Below are 21,855 nucleotides of genomic sequence, written 5' to 3'. Positions count from 1 at the left end.
AACCCCGTCCCTAATCTTTTGAGATGTGCTGCTGCCATCAAACACAGAACAGATGAATATTTTTCATCATGGTAGTTTCAACATCTGATATGGTTTTTATTTTCTATTGTGAATAAAATGCAGGTTTTTAAGATTTGAAAATCATAGTATTATTTTTTTATATACATTTTACACAGTGCCCTAACATTTTTGGAATTGGGGTTGTATTGACATGATTAGTCAGTTGGCAGGAACTCTTTTAGGATCACTATTTTATTCATGCATCAATATTTGGTACCAGTAATATGATAATTGTATAGCAGGAGTCTGGACAGCGATTTATCACCATATCAATATTTTGTCACTCTAGTATTCCTTCATGGACCAACCGGTCTTCAGCAAGGTTTTCAACAATTCATTTACCTTTTATCAGCATTATTATTGCAAAAGTTGTTTTCAGACACTAACAACTCTGTTTAAGATGGAAAGAGAATAGCAGATGGATTTGACTCTTCAGTTTCAGTGTCCTATTGTGTCTCGTCCTGCATCAGCCGTTCCAAAAATGAGTTCAGATTTTCACCACACAAATATATCTCACTAACCTCCCTCTCACAGCACCTTTATCTGGGCTATAATCCTGGCTGTAATGTGCCCTCGTTAGGAGAGCACTGCTGGCCCACACCAGTAGCAACACAGGGAAGGCCTCAGGCACCAATGGAATTAATTACAGACAAAAGCGATGGTGTTTGCAATTGTCATGCCAAATTTATCACTAGCCACTTAATGTGCCTCATCTGAACTGATCCACACTAGCTGAATTGCCCCAGGGCATCCATTCTTCCTCTGCCAGGGGTGGGGTGATAGTAGTAAGGGAGCATGTCTTTGTGTAAGTGTGTATTCGTACAAGGAAGTCTGCATCTGCTGGGGGCCTGCCTAAGTCCTGGGCTGGAGGCGTTGTGTGCTAACAATGCCCCCAGCAAATACAGAGTGTAGGAGTCTATAACAAATGTTAACACCCCTCCCAGGCCCCCCTGGTCTCTACCCACCCAGCTCTGTCTCCAGAGAGGGCTTCAAAGCCAGCCTTGACATCTTTAATTCTGTCATTTTTGTGATGATAATCCTAGATGTGCTTGGATGTGGTGTCAGTTGTCATCTGTTAGATGCCAGAGTACATCTTTACACAAGCTTGCTGCACAAAAATCCTCAGATCAATAAAGGAATCAGGCTTTATTTATCCATAAATACTCCTAAACAGAGCAATAACTGTATTTTTTTAGATACTTCATCAGCTTATTGTTGTTTCAATAAGGGGGTAAAATAAACATAAAAATAATCCAGAAATAACGGAAATATTCTGGTTAATTTTAAAGAGACCATGGATGTTTTGTCCAATTTGGTCCCCAACAAAGACTTTTTAAAAAAGGAAAAGAAGCTGGAGCACACCTTTAATATATAATCAATTACTAAAACTGTTCTATTAATTTTCTGTACATAACATATCAGTTACCAGAGTGATCATTTAAGCTCTATGTGAAGATCACAAATATGGCCTGTAAGCATATAATAAAGATGAGTTACACCAATTTTATCACTCAAGGTGAAACAGAGTTCGCATCATTTAGCTTCATTCTTTAATCCTGTCATTTATATGGCTGTTTATATCAAAAGGACAAAGGCTGTCCCAAATGCACACTTACACATAAGCCACCATTATCTTTCTGCTTGTGCAGCTGAAAACCTAATACCTTAGTTCAATAATAATGCAGAGGGGACAGCTCATTGGTCGCCTGGCGGTACAACAGAATAACAGCTCAGGAGGAGTCTTGCCTCTCTTAAACAAATATGCAGGTGCTTCAGTTCAACTTAGGAAAAATACAGCAAAATATTGTATCCACAAGTGCATAATGTCTCATCAACAGCGATCGGTTATCAATTAAAGCAAAACCATCTCATTATATTAATGAATGGCCTCAGCCGGTAATAGCCTGTCTTATTGATGTTTGAGCAAGGTAAGCACAAACCCCCTTACACAGCACAGAGATCTACAGTATCAGCAGCTGAGAACACATTTGCAATGAAGAGGAAAACAAAAAAAGGAAAAAGCAGGGAGAAAGTGAAGGACACAACAGGCTACTCTCAGAGGGACTGCATTATTCCAGCAATTGTCATGCAAGCCTTGTTGTAAGTAATAATGTGGCCTTTAATGACGGAATGATGGACCTGCCAAACACTGACTCTGCCATATACTGTGTGCATGTCCCCGCCGTCCGCTTCTCACATACCCATCTGGGACATATTAGCATATCCTCGTCAATTCACAGCCCACTTTAACATAATCCATATTTGTTGGGTAAAGTCCAACAGCAAGGCTCCCCCGTACAGCGGTCATATGATGCTATGACACACTTCAGGAGCCTGGCCCACATAAAAGCATGCTTGGGCAGCTAAGCAATTCAGAAATGCAAAATAGCAGGGCACACCGTTCCCTACCTTGTACCTGGAGGGACAAATCCCTTTTGGCCAGACATCTCCAGACTGTTACCTCAGTATTTCTCCACAACAGTACTTGTGATTTTTATTCTAAGTGTTGAGGAAAGAGGAGGAAAAAGAACAAAAAGGAGTCTGCTGTCATGGCTGGCAGTGAGTGTGTAGAATACATTGGGTTGCTGAGGCATGTCAAAGTATGTATGCTTCACCTATCAGGGAATAATGCCATATTTTGATACACATTTGCTTCGTAAATATTCTTGCCCTTTAAAAAATGGCTTGACTGCTGAAAACCCAAGCTTAGAATAACCTTAAACTGTCATTTAAATGCAAATAATAGGAATTATTTTTTTATTTACCGACACTGGGCTGCTGTGGACATGTAATATCTCTCAGTACTGTATTAAGTACACGTTGTATGTATGCATTCATCCACCTGGATCTCTATCAAAAATGCTAATACAAATGTTATAAAAAGATAGATATATGGTCGATGAGGCCACAGAAATATCCTTTAACATGGAGATTGACTAGTTTACCCCATAATTTCTAAGAAAACTATCTCTAATGCCCTGACATTTATTGATACCATATGTTAGTGCAGATTTTATTGAGTATTTAAGCAATTTAAGCAAAAAAAACACATCCATTTCAATCAATCCACAATCAAATAAGCAGCTAATGATAAACTCACTCATATCAATCCCCCATTTCCTCAATGCAATTCTTGGAAGTTATCTGCAGTAAAGACATTCAGCAGAATTCCTTCACCCACTTGAAAGCAATACCTGTCATGAACCATCATCACAAAAGCCTTCTGAGATATAATCTTGGAGAACTTTTAACCCAGGAATTTCAAAGCCTCCTGTCAAAGAGAAAGCAGAGATCTTGGGATCATGACACTCAGTCAGCAGCAGTCACACAGCTCTGGGCCCGGTGCTTCTCAAGTGCTGGACTGTCTGGCAGCCAGCAGGGCCAGAGGCTGAATTTCACAAAGCTTAGTTAAATATGAGTCCAATGGAATCAGCTTACTGTACTGCAGGGTATGAAGAACTGTGTACCAATACAGGCTCAATGCATGCTATTTTTTTTTATCAAATATAAAAACCACAGCTTGGAGGTAAACAGAGTGGAACAAATTATAAACATCAAGGCTATAAATATTTCAGCCATGTCAGTTGTCAGACCCACCTAGTGTTCAGGCCCAAGACATCTAGTTATGGCTGAATTCTAACTCAGGTTGACTTATGATAATGAGATGCACTCGCAGCACGATCTACTGTAAGTATACAGGACGCCTCCTTCATTTCCTTAAGTTTTAGGAAGTTTCTCATTTAGACCTTCTCTACCTTAAGAAAGAAGAAAATCTGATGCGCATGACTTCAATTTTATGAAAAATTACACATAGCAAAACATACTCCCCGAGTCACAGACCAATTTAATTTGTGCTCGGGAGAGGTCAGAGAGGGATCCAACAGTACACACCCCCCTCCTGACTGAAACCCCCCAATGAGGCTGCGAGCGGGACGCTTCTCCGAGGGATGTCATGCTGCATGTCATCAGCCTGGTTAAATTGCACTGCCAGTGGGTAAGCAGCAGGGGTCACATGAGGCTCAGTGTGGACTGCAACATGTAACGCATGGCAGACCACAGTCTAAAGGCTGGCCAGTAATGACTCCAAAACATCCCGATGAAGATTGAGGGGCAGCTGTTTTTATCAAAAACAGCTTGTCTCAGAACCATGTGCAAATACAATGGATGAAAGGCTGTGTAAAGCTCCACAGCAAACCCTCGAAAAGGACTGCAAGGTTTTTTGTTTGCAGTAGAGAAATCAATATATCAATAGAATCCATTTATTATAGGGCAATTCAAAGGGTGTAGTATTTCCATGCAGACAATCATAGGAACAACTAAAAAAAAAAAAAAAAAAAAAAAAAAAAAAAAGAACCAAGTCAGAGGAAAATGTCCATTTTGGGAGCAAGTCCAAGCATTTGCCCTTGTAAACACAAAGCTCACATGTGACTGGGAGAGGCCTCAGTCGGGCAGACAGCAGAGGGAGTTAACAAAGCTAATTAGGGGAGGCTGACATGTTAAAGTGAGCTGCGGCTTGGGAGTCAGCTCTATCACATATGTTTCCTTTGTGGCGGGTGAAGTGGCTCCTTTGTTTGTGAATTGATGGCGTTTCGCTCCGCCGTCCCTTTGGGTAGAAGCACTGACCTGCGGAGGCCCCGACAGTGAGAGGAGGCTCTTTCTCTGTCTCCCCAATGCCTGCTGCTCCAGCTGTCCCACTCCCTCCCGAACCTAAACCTTCCTGGAGCCGTGGATGCACGTTGAGATGGGCAACACCTGTAAAAGAGCGAGTACCCCTTCAGCCCAGGCACCTCAAAGCAGCCTGCCCACCTGCTACTGAGCTCTCTGGGCCCTGCAGCTTAAACGCTCATTTTGTGCCTCTCAGCACGGGACTTATTGATATAAATAGCTGTGCACAAAGTGCACACTCTGTTTTCTCTTGGTCTGATGCAGGAGGTGTATGTGTGATTATACTCAATGGCAGCCTCTTTCAGGTGGGGATGAAATATGAGCAGTTTGGACACTGGGTAAATGACAATCTCTGCTAGATTCACTGAAAATGATTATAGAACAATTGACATATATCGAAATGGACAAGATGATTCTGGTCCCAGTCTTAAACAAGGATTCAATATCTAATATGTAGACACAATTTACTCTGTATTAAGCATTACAGATACAGCGATAGATTTAATGATGACCTTTCCATTTATCTTTATAAAGCTTGTCCTTCCTCAGCGGTGAAAGGTAATGTGTGCCCTTGAAGGAGACACTATGGTAAGAAAGAAAAAAGCAAAGAGCAGAGCCCATATAGCACAAGCTTTCCATTTACTATGGATTTATTTTATTTGAGTACCTAATTAACCTATTAATGATTAACTCAATGCAGTTTTCTTTGTGAAGTTATCTGATTAAAGGGAAACAGCAGAAGAAAATTTTCTCTTCACAGACCTGAAAGGACTCCAGAGTGTTAAGTTGCCCTTTGGGGTTGCAAACAAAGTTTGGAAAAAGTTAATCTCTGTCATTCACCTTAGTCCACTTGGCAACAGATTAATCGTCACCCATTAAGATGACAAGACAATTTGTGGAGTAGTTGAGTGTAAATAAATACTCTGAGGAGGAGATAATACATTAAGCTGCTGACCGGGCTTTTCCATTACACCAGCACATTTGTTTCCATACACGGAGAAGCCATTCGGGCGACGGCGTCTTTCCTTCACGAGGTGAAAGTGGATTCTTGCCTCCGAGAGGAAAATAAGGGCATCAGGACTCCCCGACATTAACTTTCATCACAAAAGTCATCTCACCCACCAGGAATAGAGGCTCTCTCCAGCTTGCTCATAAAAAGGAAAAGATATAATACACAGCCTTCAGTTTAAGAGGCAACAATAGTTTTGTCTCCATTAGGTGTTATCAAACAACAGCAATGAGAGCTACATCCACTGCCTGGCTATTTCAAAAACACAACTGTAAAAACAACCCTGTAACACAATACAACCTTAGAAAAACTTAATATGTTAGATGTTTTTATGCATCTTTAGGTTTAGAACCTTTTTTTCACTCAGGTGGTAGAGTTTTCTGTTGGAGGAAAAACAGGCAGCCCAAGCCAAGTGGCTTCATTGATTTTGCAGTAATTGATCTGATGGTTCCTTGTGATAATTGACAATTATCCCTGATTACCAGACAGGGGCTTAAAATCAGTCTAAGAAAATGACCGGCATTATGGGATGTTGTACAATGGCTGAACAAAGATAAATCAATACACCAATGAAAACTGCTTAGAAAACAAGACAAAAGAGTGTCAAAGTAGACCTCATGCTGCTTTGCCTCTAAAAACCCTATCATGCCTTTACTACATCATTAACAACTGCATGATACATGTAAACTTATGCAGCAGGGAGTAAAATTAACAGAATATTCATTTAAGAGCAGGAAATAAAGATAATATAATTAGTTGCAGATTGGAACATTTTCTGCATGTATGTGTGGGCACACGCTGCAATCCTGCAGCATGTCAGCATCTGTGTGTGTGTCCACATTAAGCGTGTGTTCATGTGTAGCTATATATCTATATTGCGCCATTACGATGTGCCTGACCTCAGCTGATTGGTCTTCCTGATTCAAGCAGACAGATGCAACTCATTGCAGCTTAATAAATATAGGGGCCCAGGGGATCTGGGCTAAACAGTTCTATTAAGTTGGAAACATGTCAGCCAATATAAAAGCAGCCTGACCCCTACAAAGGTCAACTGTGACACGCATGTTTACTCAGGAAAACAACCCGAGGCTGGAAGGTCTTGTTTTATCGGATGTCTTCAAAGGAGAGAGAGTGTCTGGCTGCCCAATTGTTGGTTTTATGTGATTTTTGGTCTTTGAATCAACAGAAGAAAAAGCTGCAATGTCACTGAGCTTTTTCTTTCTTCAAACAGGCAGGTGCACTAGGTTACAGTGTTTGTCATTCATCATATCATTCTTTACTATACATCAAATATGTATACTGTTGTAGTTTAACTGGTATAGTACAGTATAGTATAGTATAGCACAGTACAGTGAAGTAAACTATAGAATAGTATAGAACAAAACAATACAATACAATATATTAGTATTGGCTGGCAACAAGTCCAGGATGAACCCTGCCTCTCATCTGGTGACGGCTGGGATAGGCTCCAGTGGCGACCCCACACAGGATAAGTGGTAAATAAATTGGATGGATAATCTCGTATAGCATAGTTTAATACAGTATATAACAGAGCAGTATAGTATAGCAGAGCATAGTATAGTATAGTATAGCATCGTATAGTATAGTATTGCTCAGTGCTACAAGGAGCAGTTAAGTAAAAATAGAATAGTATAGTACAGCACATTATAATACAGTATATAACAGAACAGTACAGTATAGTATAGTACAGTATAGCATAGTATATTATAGTATAGTATAGTATAGTATAGTACAGTACAGCATAGTGTAGCATAGCAAAGCATAGCATAGTATAGCATAGCATAGTGATGTATTGTAGGACAGTGATACATACTACAGTATAGTAAACAATAGAACAGTATAGGACAGAACAGTATAATACAATTTATTAGTACTGGTTGGCAACAAGTCCAGGATGAACCCTGCCTCTAATCCGGTGACAGCTGGGATAGAGTCCAGTAGTGACACCAAACAGGATAAGTGGTAAAGAAATTGGATGTATAGTACAGTATAGCATAGTATGGTATTGTTAAGTACTACAAGGAGCAGTTAAGTAAAAAATTAAATGTATAGTACAGCACAGTACAATACAGTATAGAACAGAACAGTATAGTATAGTACCGTATAGTATAGCATAGCATAGCATAATATAGTATATTATAGCATAGCACAGCCTAGTATAGCATAGCATAGTATAGCATAGAGTAGTATAGTATAGCAAAGTGAAGTATAGTATAGCAAAGTATAGCAAAGCATAGCCTAGTATAGCATAGCATAATACAGTACATTATAGCATAGCATAGCAAAGTATAGCATAGCATAGCAAAGTATAGTACAGCAAAGTACAGCATAGCATAGCATAGCATAGTATAGTATAGTATAGTACAACAACGTTGAATAAAGAACAGTGATATATATTACAGTATAGTAAACAATAGAACAGTATAGAACAGAACAATATAATAGCATAGTATAGTACTGGTCGGCAACAAGTCCAAGATGAACCCCACCTCTCATCTGGTGACAGCTGGAATAGGCTCCAGTGGCGACCCCACACAGGATAAGCGGTAAAGAAATTGGATGGATAGTTGGATAGTATAGGAAAGAATACTATAGTATTGTTGACTACTATAAGGAACAGTTAAGTGAAAAATAGAATATTATAGTTTAATATAGTATAGTGCAGTATACAACATGACAGTATTTCATAGTATACTACAGCATGTATAGCAAAGTCAATGTAGTACAATGTAGTTAGTATGGTAAATTACAGTATAGTAATTCATTTCATAGAATAGCATAGTATGCTGTAGGAAAATACTTCTGAATACGTTAGTGTAGTATAGTCAAACATGGTATAGTATGGTATAGTATAGTATAGTCAAGCATGGTATAGTATGGTATATTAAAGTATAGAGTAGGATAGGATAGGATAAGATAGTATGGTATATTATAGTAACGTATAGTATAGTAGTAAAGTACAGTTAAGTATAGTATCGTACAAAATAGTATTTTAGTAGTATTTTATTTATAGTATAGCAAAGTATACTATTTAGTAAAATGAAGCACAATATACTTCAATGTAAACACCCTGGAGCATAAGTATAAGTACTTATTGAAGGAGAAAGATATTAAAAATGTTTGTAATAAAATTGTATAACAGCATTAGTCTCATCTTCTAATATCCATACTACGTACATACATCTTTGTCCTTCTGTACGCCTATCTAAATAGGCATTATGAAATCCTGCTGAAAATGAAAACAAAATATCTAATTTCATCAATAAGCTCTAATCTAAACACTGTGAAAGAGCTCTGCTAGCACAGAAAAAAGAAAACCCTTTTTTTCCCTTCAATCTTACATAATGTTATCCTAAGTAAATTTTCTCCGGCAGACAGTTTGAACAAAGAAAACCCATTGTTGGCATTTTCTTCCATGAACCCCCTTCACATTTACTCTGTCTATGGAACAGCAAAGGTTAATTCATGCTCCCTTTAAAAAAGAACATATCCATGCGTTTTAAACGATTTAACTGTCACTGTCTACATCATGTTTGTTAGGTCGAGACAGACAATATCTACCTCAGAAAGTTTGACCGAAGGTCCATAATTTTTCAAATTATTCTTCCTTGATGTGTTTTGCTGCTCTGATTTCAAATGCTGGCTAAACTACTCAACAGTGCCCCCATGATTACAGGTGGTATTGCATTTCATCTGTATGTGTAAGCTTTAACAGAATATAGAGAAATACAGGCAAAATAACGCAGAGCACAGACAGAGGTGCCATCTGTATCCATATGCAAGGAGAAAATAGAGCAAAAATGAGCTTTTAGACATTTGAGGCCGAAGACAAGAGCACCTAATCACCTCCCCATAGCTGGGTGTTCGTACTGGCTAATCAGCAGCAGCAGTGAGGAAGAGCCATACCATACTATCCACAGTAGACGCTTTCAAGCCTGTTCCAAATAAACCATGACAGGTGGATTTTACTGTCTTAGTGGCGGCTAAAGTTGAGGTCATCAGTATGGAACAACTGACGGTAAGACTCAATTATCGGTTGTAATGTGGAGTTTCCAGTTAATGGAGCACTGGTCAGTTGTTTGGTTGGACAATTAGTTGATTCATTCAGTGGAAGATCCTGTTTGGCTGCTGCAAGCTGCTAAATTATGGTAGCGGCTAAAGGGCTAACATAGAGCTAACAGTGCTAAGTGCTGTTGTCATGTGTAGGTGTGTATTGTGCAACTGACTAAGGAACAGCACACAATTGTCATTATGTTTGTTTGGACAACTTACACAAAGACAAATAAAATAATCCAAAGTCATTCCTAAGGTCCAGTCGTGTAAATTAAGGTGGTTTACCGTTAGCACTTTTTCAACTGTTTTGATCTTGGGTCAGGCTCGTAAGGAAAAATGTTCCCCTAGTCCTGTTTTAGCGCAGACATGAACCTTTTAGATAGGGTTAAAGATTTAGATAGATAGATAGATAGATAGATAGATAGATAGATATCTGCTACTTTGTCTGCTACTTTAACTACAATAAATCCTATTTAAATCAAAGGGTTTTTGTGTTTTCATTTCAGCTCAAGTGTGTAGACAAATACTTTAAGTATATGGAGTTATTTTATATGCAGAACAAGGAGACAGACAGATAGACAGACAGACAGACAGACAGACAGAAAGAAAGAAAGAAAGTAAGAAAGAAAGAAAGAAAGAAAGAATAGAAATGTACATAGTGAGAGAAAGAAAGACAAAAAGACTTCACAGTCCGCCACACTAGCTGTGACATGACTGTAGAACGGACTTAGCTGCAATGAAACAACTGTACCCATCTTATTTTAATGCTCAAAGCGGTGCTATGCACCAGAGAACCCCTCGCTGCGACAACACGGTGAACCCTGTCGCTCAGGAACAGCAGAGGTGAGAGGGCCCCGTTTCTCTTCCTCACTAATCTGCCTCTACACTGTTTAATCAGCACATCAAAACATTGAGGGAGAGGAATTTCTGTGCTTGGTGAGCATATTAGGGATGCAGTCACAGCGTTAACTAGCATTGATGAACTGTTTGCTTATGCAGTAATAATTAACTTCCATTACATTACTTTGTGTGATTACTTTCTTAATTGCCTGAATTATGCATCAATTTAATATCTAATAACCAGTCTCAGACATTAGACACTGTTCAGACACAAATTGCATGTAGTTTCCGAGCTTTAATTAAACACACTAGAATAAATGAAACGATGCAGGATGGATGTCTTGCAGTGATTTCCTGGGTGCTTAAATATGCTATTTATTATAAAAGCATATAAAATTCACTTTCTCCTCAGGAAAGCAAACCACAAGATGCCAATTATAGTATGCAAGTTGCTTTGCCGTGGCTTTTTCAGAATCTAGACTAATAAATTTGTTGAGTGGGACTCATTGTTATATTATGCAAATACATTATTATGCCATTTTTTAAGTTTCAAATTTTGTGTGCAGAGCAAAACATGTCCCTGAAGATGATTTTAATTATAAAGCAGAATGGGTTCTTGTTTTGCATTGTTATTGTCCTCTTCTAAGGAACGGGTGAGCTGGGATATTAAATGAGAGTCGATGCACATATTAAAATTATTTTTCGGATCACTTTAATGCCATATATCTCCTGCATATTCTCAGCATGAAATATGCTCATGTGTTACTGCTAGGAGCGACAAAGGAATGACCGAATCAGAAATATAAAAACACTATAAAGGTAGAGCAGCTATAGAGCAATTATAGGAATGTTATTTCAGACGGGTTGTGGGTGGTTGCATCAGTGTGAAGAAAAGCTTTCTGCACAGGCTAAATGACTTTCCTCATCTCTTGCAATGGAATGCAAAAATAAACATTTTAGAATTAGGCCCATCTTTCTCAATTGTGCCCTTCATGCTACCTGATTTAAATTTGATTTACAGGTAGTAAAGCGACTGTATATCATATGAAGGGAATATAATTAAAAAGCCAGCCCATGGAAGCACCAGGTCATTCGATGAATTGATATTAACTTTTAGTCCTCTTGTATCATCATTTTACCCTCACTCAGAAAGTGACACATCCACTTAAAGAGAAAAATGAACTCTATTTTCCTCATCAGCAGTGGTCTGGCAAACATACATGAAAAGAAAATCTGCAAATGCACATCTTTTATTAAAACAGTGTGAAAAATATTTAACTTTATGGGTTTAGAAATATGTTTAACATGAATATGCAGAGTTATACACAATGCAAAACGCAATAGATGTAGTTGGAATGATCACCTATGGCTGAAATAAAAATCAATTAAGCTGATCTAAACTCATGCAAATCCTTGTGACTGGTGTTAGGTCTGGCAGCATCGTTAGTCTGCTTTTAAAATGATCTCTAGAGCTGGTGAGCTGCTGGCAATGCAAGGTTAGACAGAAAATGATGGCAGCATGCGGATGCTTCACAGACCTCATGATAGTTTCCGTCTGTCATTATTTACGTCTGACTAGTCGCGTCATGTCAGCTACCTAGAGAGACACTTTTAATGTGAACCCCCCTCCGTTCTCCTATTGCTTTTCACAAGCACTGTAGTGTACCATTATTTCTTTGCTTCAGTACCTTTAGGTGAAGCTCGCCCTCCCATCAGCTACAATCAAAGACAGATCCTCTGCTTGATATTAGACATGCCCACGTTCATACAGAGCTGGCTCCTGAGCTAAATATCACAATGAGAAAGGCTAGTCTAGGTTTTATTTTACTAATTCAACAAAAAGGGAAGGAAAATGTTGGATGATGTGGTGATTTGGGATTCAAGAAATGAATATCAAAGATTGTTGAGGATACAGCTGCAGCTCCACAATGAATACATGAATTGTCTCATAGTTATTTTGCCCCTGTATAATATTTCATCATAAGCTAACAATGTATGGTATCTTGGACAGCAGCATGTTCAAGATACAACAGCTAGAAAGACAGGGGTGTCAAACTCAATCACAGCAGGGGCCAGATTCTGGATTCAGGTCTAACCTGAGGGCCTAACAGGTCAACATTTTAACTATAAACTTTCAACCTCATTTCACCAGTAATAAAATATGGAAAAAGAAACTGGAGCATTGATGATAGATGATTTTGAAATTAAAAAAATGAAATAAAAAGGTAAGTTTAAAGGCTCAAAATCTGAAAGGGTACGTTTATTAGTCCAAAAAGGTCAAAACATGAAATGAAAATTTTTAAAACAATTTCTATAAGGCACATATGTTAGAAAGAAAGTCAAAATCATGAGTTGAAAAGTCAAAATGATTCTAATTTTTTAAATGGAGTGTCTAAAAGGTCAAACTATGTGATTACAAAGTCAAAAATAAGAGTTGAAAGTATGAGAAGAAATACAAAATAACTAGTTAAAAAGGTCAAAATAAGACCTAAGAATTAAAAAATGTAAATCTAAAAGTACTAAACATTACATAAGAAGTCAAAATTATGAGATCAAATGTTCTAAGTATAAAGGAAAAAGTCAGAATCCTAAGTTTGAGTCCTAAATGTGAGATGCAAAATTGAAAATGTGAAATTAATTTCTTTTCCCATATTCCTGATTTTTTTTTTTAATTATTTTTACTCCTAATTTTTCCAGATTCTATAACCTAACAAGGATATTTTAAATCATCAAGGATAAGTTAACATTTTAATACTTTTGCAAACCTCATACTGATGGGCCAGTTACAACAGAAATATGATATAATCTTGCGGGCCAGATTTAACTGTTCTCCAGGCCGGATTTGGCCCCCGGGCCTTGAGTTTGACACCCCTGTATCAAGATAATGCCTTGCTTTTGTTGATGGTTATGGTCGTTTATTAACCTGGCACGCCACATGGATTTGTTTCACACATCCATCTGGGAAACCACTCGTACACAGCATTTGGGAAAAGACAGATCCTTTGAAAAAAAAAACTTGGAGGGTGATTGGATGAACATCCTGTCTGTCACATCTTTACAGGCAAATCAGAGCAACAAAACACATGATGTAGTCGCCAGGGAGCTGCCACCCCTACCGAAGGAGCAAACTCCATAAGAACAGCATAACACAAATCATGGCGACTGTAGACATCTCAGTACATGACATTAGTTTTTTAAAGAAAACAAGTCACTGCTGTTCTTTGTTTTTTTATTGAACATTTTATGTTCCTCTTTTGACAAAGAAATGTCGTCAAGTTCTGCGCTTTAGCAGCATCGATGCTAATGTCTTCCACCATAACTGCACTGGCCTCTTGTTTCTGCTTGTTTCTTTCACTGCCCCTCGATGCAGATTGGTCCTGTCACTTTCTAACCAGGCCCAAATCGTTCAGATGGGAGCTTTGCAAGATGGATTCCCCAGTGAGAAATACGTAAACGGGTGTATCCTTCTGCTTTGCAAGGTTAGTCTGTTATGCTATTAAAGTCAACTGAATATCTTTGGATTTTGGGCAAAACATCATATCTGAAGGTTAAATCTCACACTGATCAATATATTTTCCCCATTTTCTAACATTTTAAAGAGCAAGCAACTAATCAATCAATCATGAAAATAGTTGAGAGACTAATCAACAATGAAAAATGGAAATTAGGATCAACTAATGATACACAAAACAGAGCCAACAAGCCTGGAGTTCTCCCTCCAAACATACAAATTTATTTCACAACAGTTACCCTCAAGCTCGATAAGATGGCCATTTATCACAGCACTGCCCATGAATCAAGTCACGTTGTAAAATCGATCATTGATTCACCTTATTCCCTTGTTTTTCCATCTGAGCCACATAATGATCATTAAACTGACCACAGAATGTCCAAAAAATGGATTTATAATGCACTGAGCTAGGCCTGAAACACCACAGGAGTGGTATCATGAGGGAAAAATGACACAGATACAGCATACTAAAAAGAGCAATCATTTAGTGTACCTCCTCTCTGATGTTCCTCCTGCAGCTTAAAGTGCACCAACTCTTTGGCTGTGGAGCTAGAAACCACGGGCCCAAGACCTCTTGGCTAGAGTCCATCTCTACGCTTTGTGCACGTGATCCCAGCCTAGATGAGCATGCTGTAATGGGGCTGCTTAGCCCCATCATGACCCAATGAGTGCCGGCTGTGGAGTGGATGTGCTTGGTGTGTGTGTGTCTCCCCAGCAGGGAGACAGTGCCTTATGAAGGTCACAACTGCAGCAGTCTGGGGTTCTCTAAGTGAACCCTGGAGAGGATAACAAGCCACATCTAACACTCTTTCTTTGTGCTCTCACAGCCATTAATTCACCAGAGAATAGCACAAGCTAAAACATAGTTAGCGCAAAGCAAGGAAAGCAAAATTCTTTCTGGATGATCCCAAAAACATAGTTCCTTGTGAAAGCTGTTTCTCTTTTTCCTACTGAATTATTAACTCAGATTCTAAAATAAGTAGTGACCCAAAATGAGATACGTCGTGTTTTGCAAAGCAATTCTTGTGCCGCCTGTATACAAAAATAGGAAAATGAAGAATCCCATTTACCTCAAGGGAATTTCAGTTCAGCCAGAGTGTGTGACAGCATTGCCCTGTGTTATGGCCGCCTAATGGACAATGTAGCATTAATTCAGCTTCAGATGAGCAGGCAGGACAGCAGAATCAAAAACAAGGAGGGGGCCCTAGGTGTATGAATCATGCATATTACATTACCATAACTCTACAATACACTGTGCGACAAAACAATGCAGTGAAAATTGGCTTCGACTGAGATATTGAACAATTTCCTACATGGTTCTTGCCTACCTTAGAAGTGAGATTGTATTAAGCTGCCTCAATAACAGCCAAACCCATGTGAGATTTGTATGTTAACACCTAGTCCAGTGAACAAAACACTATGTAAACAAGTCAGGGATAATTGAAAAGAAAGTCTCCTGACTGCTTTCCCAGGGACCTATCATTCAGGTAGATGGGAATTTTGTTAAATGGCAGGAGAGAAATTACTTTTTTCATTGATTTTCCTCTAGACATCACAGGCAGAGATCGAGCAATTTACTTTGTCGAGCTCTGAAATGGTATTCAAGCAAAACATGTCAGAAACTATTATTTGCAATCATGTTGCTCTTATTAATCCTGAGGAAGAAATGGATAAATGAGAACGCACAAAGGGATACCTGCATGGGCTATAACAGATTTTTATGTTGTACTGAGCCACAAACAGCACCGGACAGCATATGCAGTAATAAATAGTGTGTAGTTTATAATATAAAAAAATAAAGTGTAACTTTTAAAACAGTTTGAACACAAACATCACTTGAGAATTGTTACTGGGATTTAAAAGATTGATTTATGGCACAAATCATGTGTCTATTTTCATGGCGGAGATTAAGATTATGGACAAATCAGGTTATCAAACTATATCAAGTTAGTTTTTTTATTATGTCAAAGGGGCTTTTATTTGGCTCACAGAAAAGATGTTTGTGAATTTGTGATTTGCAGAGGACTCCTGCTAAGGCCACAGCCTTTAGCTGAAGCGCACACTTTTAGCTTGCTGTGTAAAACAGCATGCTGTATTGGTAACTGCTTCTGTTCTAGTCTTGTAATCATTACCTGGCATCTTATTGCCTCTGTGGCTTTTAAAGCTCTTGTCTCACCCCAAGAAAACAGGGAGTTATAGCTGATCTTTTATTAAAACTTTAGGAGAGCGTCCCCCTCTGGAGGGGGGCGGAGGAGGAGGAGTGGGACAAATTAGTGTTGACAGTAGACACTTAAAGCAGGAAAATCACAGGCCCACTGGGAGGCAGGAGCCACATGGGGCTCCCCGCCTGTGTAAAGAACACTCCAGATTTCACTTGAGATGCAGTTGCCTTTTTAACAGGGCAGGGGGAATGTCAACAGACCCTCCTGAATGAACCAATAAAGCCACTAAAAGGAGAGGATTAACCAGCTGATATCAGGGACAGCGGTTTGTTTTGAAAGCGCCCCTCTCCTCCTCCCTGGAACGAGGCCTGAAACAAGCTGGGCGGGACATTTCCTTTGATAAGCAGGCTGCTATACAGCCGAGAATGTGTGGTTAATGTGATAACACCTGATGTGGTCATGGTGGAAACAACCATGTAATTCTATTTTGCCTATACATGGAGCTGGCTGTTTAATTTTTACCTTGTGTTATTCTGTTACAAGATTCGATTTGCTCCCCTAACTTAACTTTTGATGTAAAAGGAGCAGTTTCCCCTTTAACTCTATTGTATGGTGGTTGCACTATTATTGCTTTTACTGCCCATTTATCAGAGAGCACTGCTGTTCATGAGTGAGGCTACACAACATGAAACAGTAATTACAAGACATCAGGGGCTTTCAATCTCCTCTTAATTTCCCAACAGCTGTGATGAAAAAAACACTAAGTCCAATTAATGTGTCAAAATATGACCCAACAATGTCATGGCCTTCTCACAACCCCATAAATATCAAATAAAAGACAGGGCTTAAAATAGATGTATTTGAACCCCATTCCAGCATTCATTTTCTACAAACAAGCAAAGCTGTACGGGGTTAAGAAGGGACTCTGTGTGGGTGTCATTTGATGCAGGGATAAATATATCCCAGAGAGGTGCGAGGGTTAAACGTTAAGGTCTGAAAACTGAGACTCTAATGTATACGCTGCAACATGAGAGAACTACGATAAATATAGTTTAGCCTTTGCTTTACACAATTCACTGGGAGGATTACAAAGCACAAGACATCTTTGACTGCAAGCTTCTAGTTTGAAGAATATCTCAGGTTAATAAAAGATAATCCATGATCAAATCTTTATACAATATCAACGCTAATTTTCAAATTGTCAAGCTGCATGGGGTAAATGATCTGTGATTTCATCTTTTTCATGAAAACACTATGTTATAGCAAGGCTTTTGCTCGTTCCTTCCTTACGTGGGGTCCAGGCATCCCTAGCTGGGGAACGGGACCCTGTCTGCTCTGATGTTGTCAAAATCAGATGTACGTATATTTTTGAGTCATGATTTGAAACATAATGTGCAACAGTGTTTTAGGGCAGTGGTCCCAAAACTTTTTTCCTGAAGGCAGTCATTCCCCTAACCACATCTTAGAAAAGCTTGGCACTCTCAGGACCCTCTAGGAGAAAGTACACATACATTTTACTTTTTTTCATTGACAAAATCCAAAAATGACCAGCCTGCAGACACTTGTTCTTTAAGAACTATCTATGTATAAACTTTATATTATTTTGACAATGTATTACAGCCACTCTAGAAAAAAACAACAAGGTTTAATTTATTTTTAAGAGAAAAAAAATTAAAATTCTCAAATTTAAAAAATCATTAATTGATAAGAAAAAAAAAGATTTTTAACCTTAAAAGTTGTAAATGTACATCAACCAAAACTTTCATCTTTTTTATATTGAGAAGTCTAGAAGTTTAAATCCCTCTTTGTAAATTTTGCAAGGATATTTGATTCTAAAACCTTGACATTTTGGAGATTTAATATGTCAAATTTAAGCACGTTTAAACTCTGACAGTTTGGGTTTATTTACAGAAATTTACAACATTTCAAACTCTAAAATTCTGAGTTTGTTTTATATAATCTTCATAATCTTAAAATTTGTAAAAAATAAAATAAAATAAAATAAAATAAAATAAAAAATAAAAAAAATCCCCTAAAAATTTCCCTTTTTTCCCCAAAAAAGAAATTGGATGTCGTTGTTTGGCCCTAATATATTGTGGTTGTTTCTAATCATTATTTAAAAAAAATATACATGTTCATCTATTTTTGACAGCATAATAGCAGAAAGAGTCCTATGCCACTCCTAAAATCTTTGGCACCTTAAAAGATAAACATAAAGATAAAGACACCAAACTAGTTGGATTTTTGCCTTTTAAATCTCAAAAATTCAAAGTTTTGGTTGTAAATATTCACAACTTTGAAAGTTAAACATTTTAGGGATGCATGATAATGGATTTTTTGTCAATATCTGATATTCTGGCATTTGCCAATTTCAATTTTGATATTCAAATGTTTTTTAAATGTAAAACATGAGTCCTTTGAACACATTTTAGTGTATAAGGATAACCTGGCACGCCAGATGGATTTGTTTCACACATCCATCTGGAAAACCCCTCATACACAGCGTTTAGGAAAGGGCAGAGCATTTGAAAAAAAACTCGGAGGGTGATTGGATGAAAATTCTGTCACATCTTTATGGGGCAATCAGAGCAAGAAAAGATGTGACATCACTGCCGCTACCAAGGTGCGTGTTCACAACTACCGAGGAATAAACTCCACAGAGAACTTCATAACACGAACCATGGTGACTGTGGACATGTCAGTACACGACTTCTGTCGTTTTTTTAGAAAAGAAAACAACTCACTGCTGTTCTTTGTTCTTCTTTTAGAAGAAATGTCGTCAAGTTCTGATAAAACTGGTGCTTTAGCGGCATCCATGTTAATCTCTTCTGTCATAATTGTTCCGGCCCCTTGTTGCTGCTTGCATGTCATGACTCAGCTGCACCTGAAAGTACTACCCCTCGTCACTGATTGGTCCTGTCACTTTCTAACTGGGCCCAAACAGTTCAGACAGGAGCTTTGCAAGATGGATTCGCTAGTGAGAAACAAGCAAACAGGCGTATCCATCTGCTTTGCAAGGTTAGTATAAGGATGAACACAGAAACAAACTTGAGTACTTAAAACACATTTTAAATTTTAAAGATTGAGAATAAACAAAGAAAAAACCTCAGTCTGTTCAACATGGAAAAAAAATGGAGTGGATATATGCTGATATTCACTGCCAAAATATTGGTTTTAAATATCATCAGAAATTTTGATAACTGCCGATACCATTATCAGGCCTATAATATCACGCATTGCTAAAAAATGTCTTTCTTTCTTTGTAATTTAATGACTTTAAAACTTGTGAATTTTGAGTTTTGTTTTGTTTTGTTTTTAAATAACAAATCCTTGATATGTTTTTTCTTTCTATAGTGGCTGTAATACACTGTCATAATGGATAGTGAGTACATGGATCTTTTTTTCAACAACAAATGTCTGTAGGCCTGTTATGTTTGGATTTTTTCAATGAAAACAATAAAAATTGATGTGTACTTTATCCAAGTGGGTAATGAGAGTGCTAAGCTTTTCTAAGATGCGAGCAGGGGCCGGGCTCTAAGGAAAAAAGGCTGGGAACTACTGCTTTCACTGTGGATTCACTTGTTAACATCTGGCATGCAGCAGAAAAAAAAACAAGAAAACACAGGACGCTTTGTATGTCAGCAGCAGAAAGTTTGTACACAACCTTTTAATTTAATTAAGCATGTTTTGGTAATAGAGCACGATTGGGATTTTACTGGACAATACTGCGATTTGCAATTGTGTTTCAGATATAATACATAAGTGGTATCATGTTTGTTTATCAAGGAAAATGGTAGTTTTGTTGTGCGTATTTCTCAAAATAAAATAGCATAAAAAACACAAAACCTTTTTCCAACATAACCGCTTTCAAAATACCTTCAAATTTTTAGAAAAAGCCTTTTGTAAGATTATACATAGCACAGCCTGACATCACAACTGCAATTAGATTAGATTAATTGTGCAGCATTATTGTTGTGACACAGAACAACTGTGACACAATTGTTGCTGAAATGGCTAAAATCAATAGTAACAGAGGGACATATGTGAGGTTTTAAAAGGGTTACGTGAGCACAGTTGTGTAAAATATATAGGCTGTAAAACCTTGTTAAAGTTTAAAAAGGGCAAAGTATGATTAGTATTTAAGAACGCATGTCCCCTTTGCTAGAAACTCATTCGTCTCCATGTCAAGGCAATGTGAAATAAATGTAGGCATCTGAAATGTGCAGCTGATTTAATATGGACAAAGTGAGGGTGAAACATAGAGGGATTTCCCTTTAATCAGATCTCTTAGGAGTCCATGCAGTGGACCAATACCCCAATGAGTTCTCTTTTAAAAAGCCGGGAATATTAGATTGGCTGCACGCTGCCTCAGTTTTACCTTCAATCAGAGGGAATTGGGGAGGATTTTGTTAAATCTAAAAGCCTTTTACATCTCTGAAAAGTTCATTTCTCTTCATCTATTAACCCTCAAATAAGACCCTACCATCACTTATGCATTTGTCCATTTAGAAATCCTCAAGCTCGTGAGCTGTAGATCTGAGCCCCAAATTTTGAGCTTACGGATGGCCAATCACAGAGGTGCGTGCCTCAGAGCTGAACCACAAATGGGTCCTTCACAGCATTGTAAATCAGGACCTCAAAGAGTATTATTTAGCCTCAAGCAAAGAGTGCTTGTTTATCAGATGGTGCCTGAGTCCAGGATAAAAAACCTCCCCATAAATCTGGTTACCTTTTATGTGTTCATGGAGACAGGCAGGCTCATTCTGTGTTTAAGGCTTTCAGGAATGCAGAGGTAAGTATGGCATTCATGTCAAAGAGCACCAATCATATGATTAGACTAGTGCTAAAGGATGTGGTTTATTAGCTTTTTAAACATATTCTAATTGGTCCTAATGCACTCTTAATGAGACCTTTGTCCACATAACTTAGATGTTTCATTCAAAAGCTGACAAAAACACCATAAACCACAAATCAGTGACAAATAATAACACATAAAGGGTGAATTCAAGGTGAATCTTTGGCTTGGCTAAAGGCTTTGCATTTATGATTTAGTGGGTGTTGTCACCATACAAGTTCAATAAGCGTTGTCAATTTTTCACATGAAGTGTCAGTATGTGCCACACTGCATCCGACAGCGTGCTACATGTAAGTTATCACGACCGCAGCGCTCCAGCGGGGTAATTTTCTCAACATTTTATTTGGTTGTCTGATATATTGCCGCTCAGATATGGCGATGCTAAACCCCAGATGATAAATCAAACGTGTAGTGGCTGCCTCTGATAACTCAATAAGCACCTGGACTCCTCCTAACATGTCACACCTGCACTTCTACGTATACCACTCTCGTTCTCGAGGCCTCACTGGGGGGCTCAATACACCTGCCAAGAGCATTTCAGAAGCCTAGCAGCTGGGAGAGAAGCATCATGCATGCTTAATTAGGAGGTTCAGGAACCATGGGAAGTCGAGGGTTTTTCCTTGTACACTGTATTTATTCCTTCCTTGATGTAGTAACAAAAATATGTCATTTGTGTAAC

Source organism: Cheilinus undulatus, linkage group 15, assembly GCF_018320785.1.
Source record: "Cheilinus undulatus linkage group 15, ASM1832078v1, whole genome shotgun sequence".
In the NCBI taxonomy this organism is placed as follows: Eukaryota; Metazoa; Chordata; class Actinopteri; order Labriformes; family Labridae; genus Cheilinus; species Cheilinus undulatus.
The sequence above is the reverse complement of the archived record's forward strand: the minus strand, read 5'-3'. Positions refer to the sequence as shown.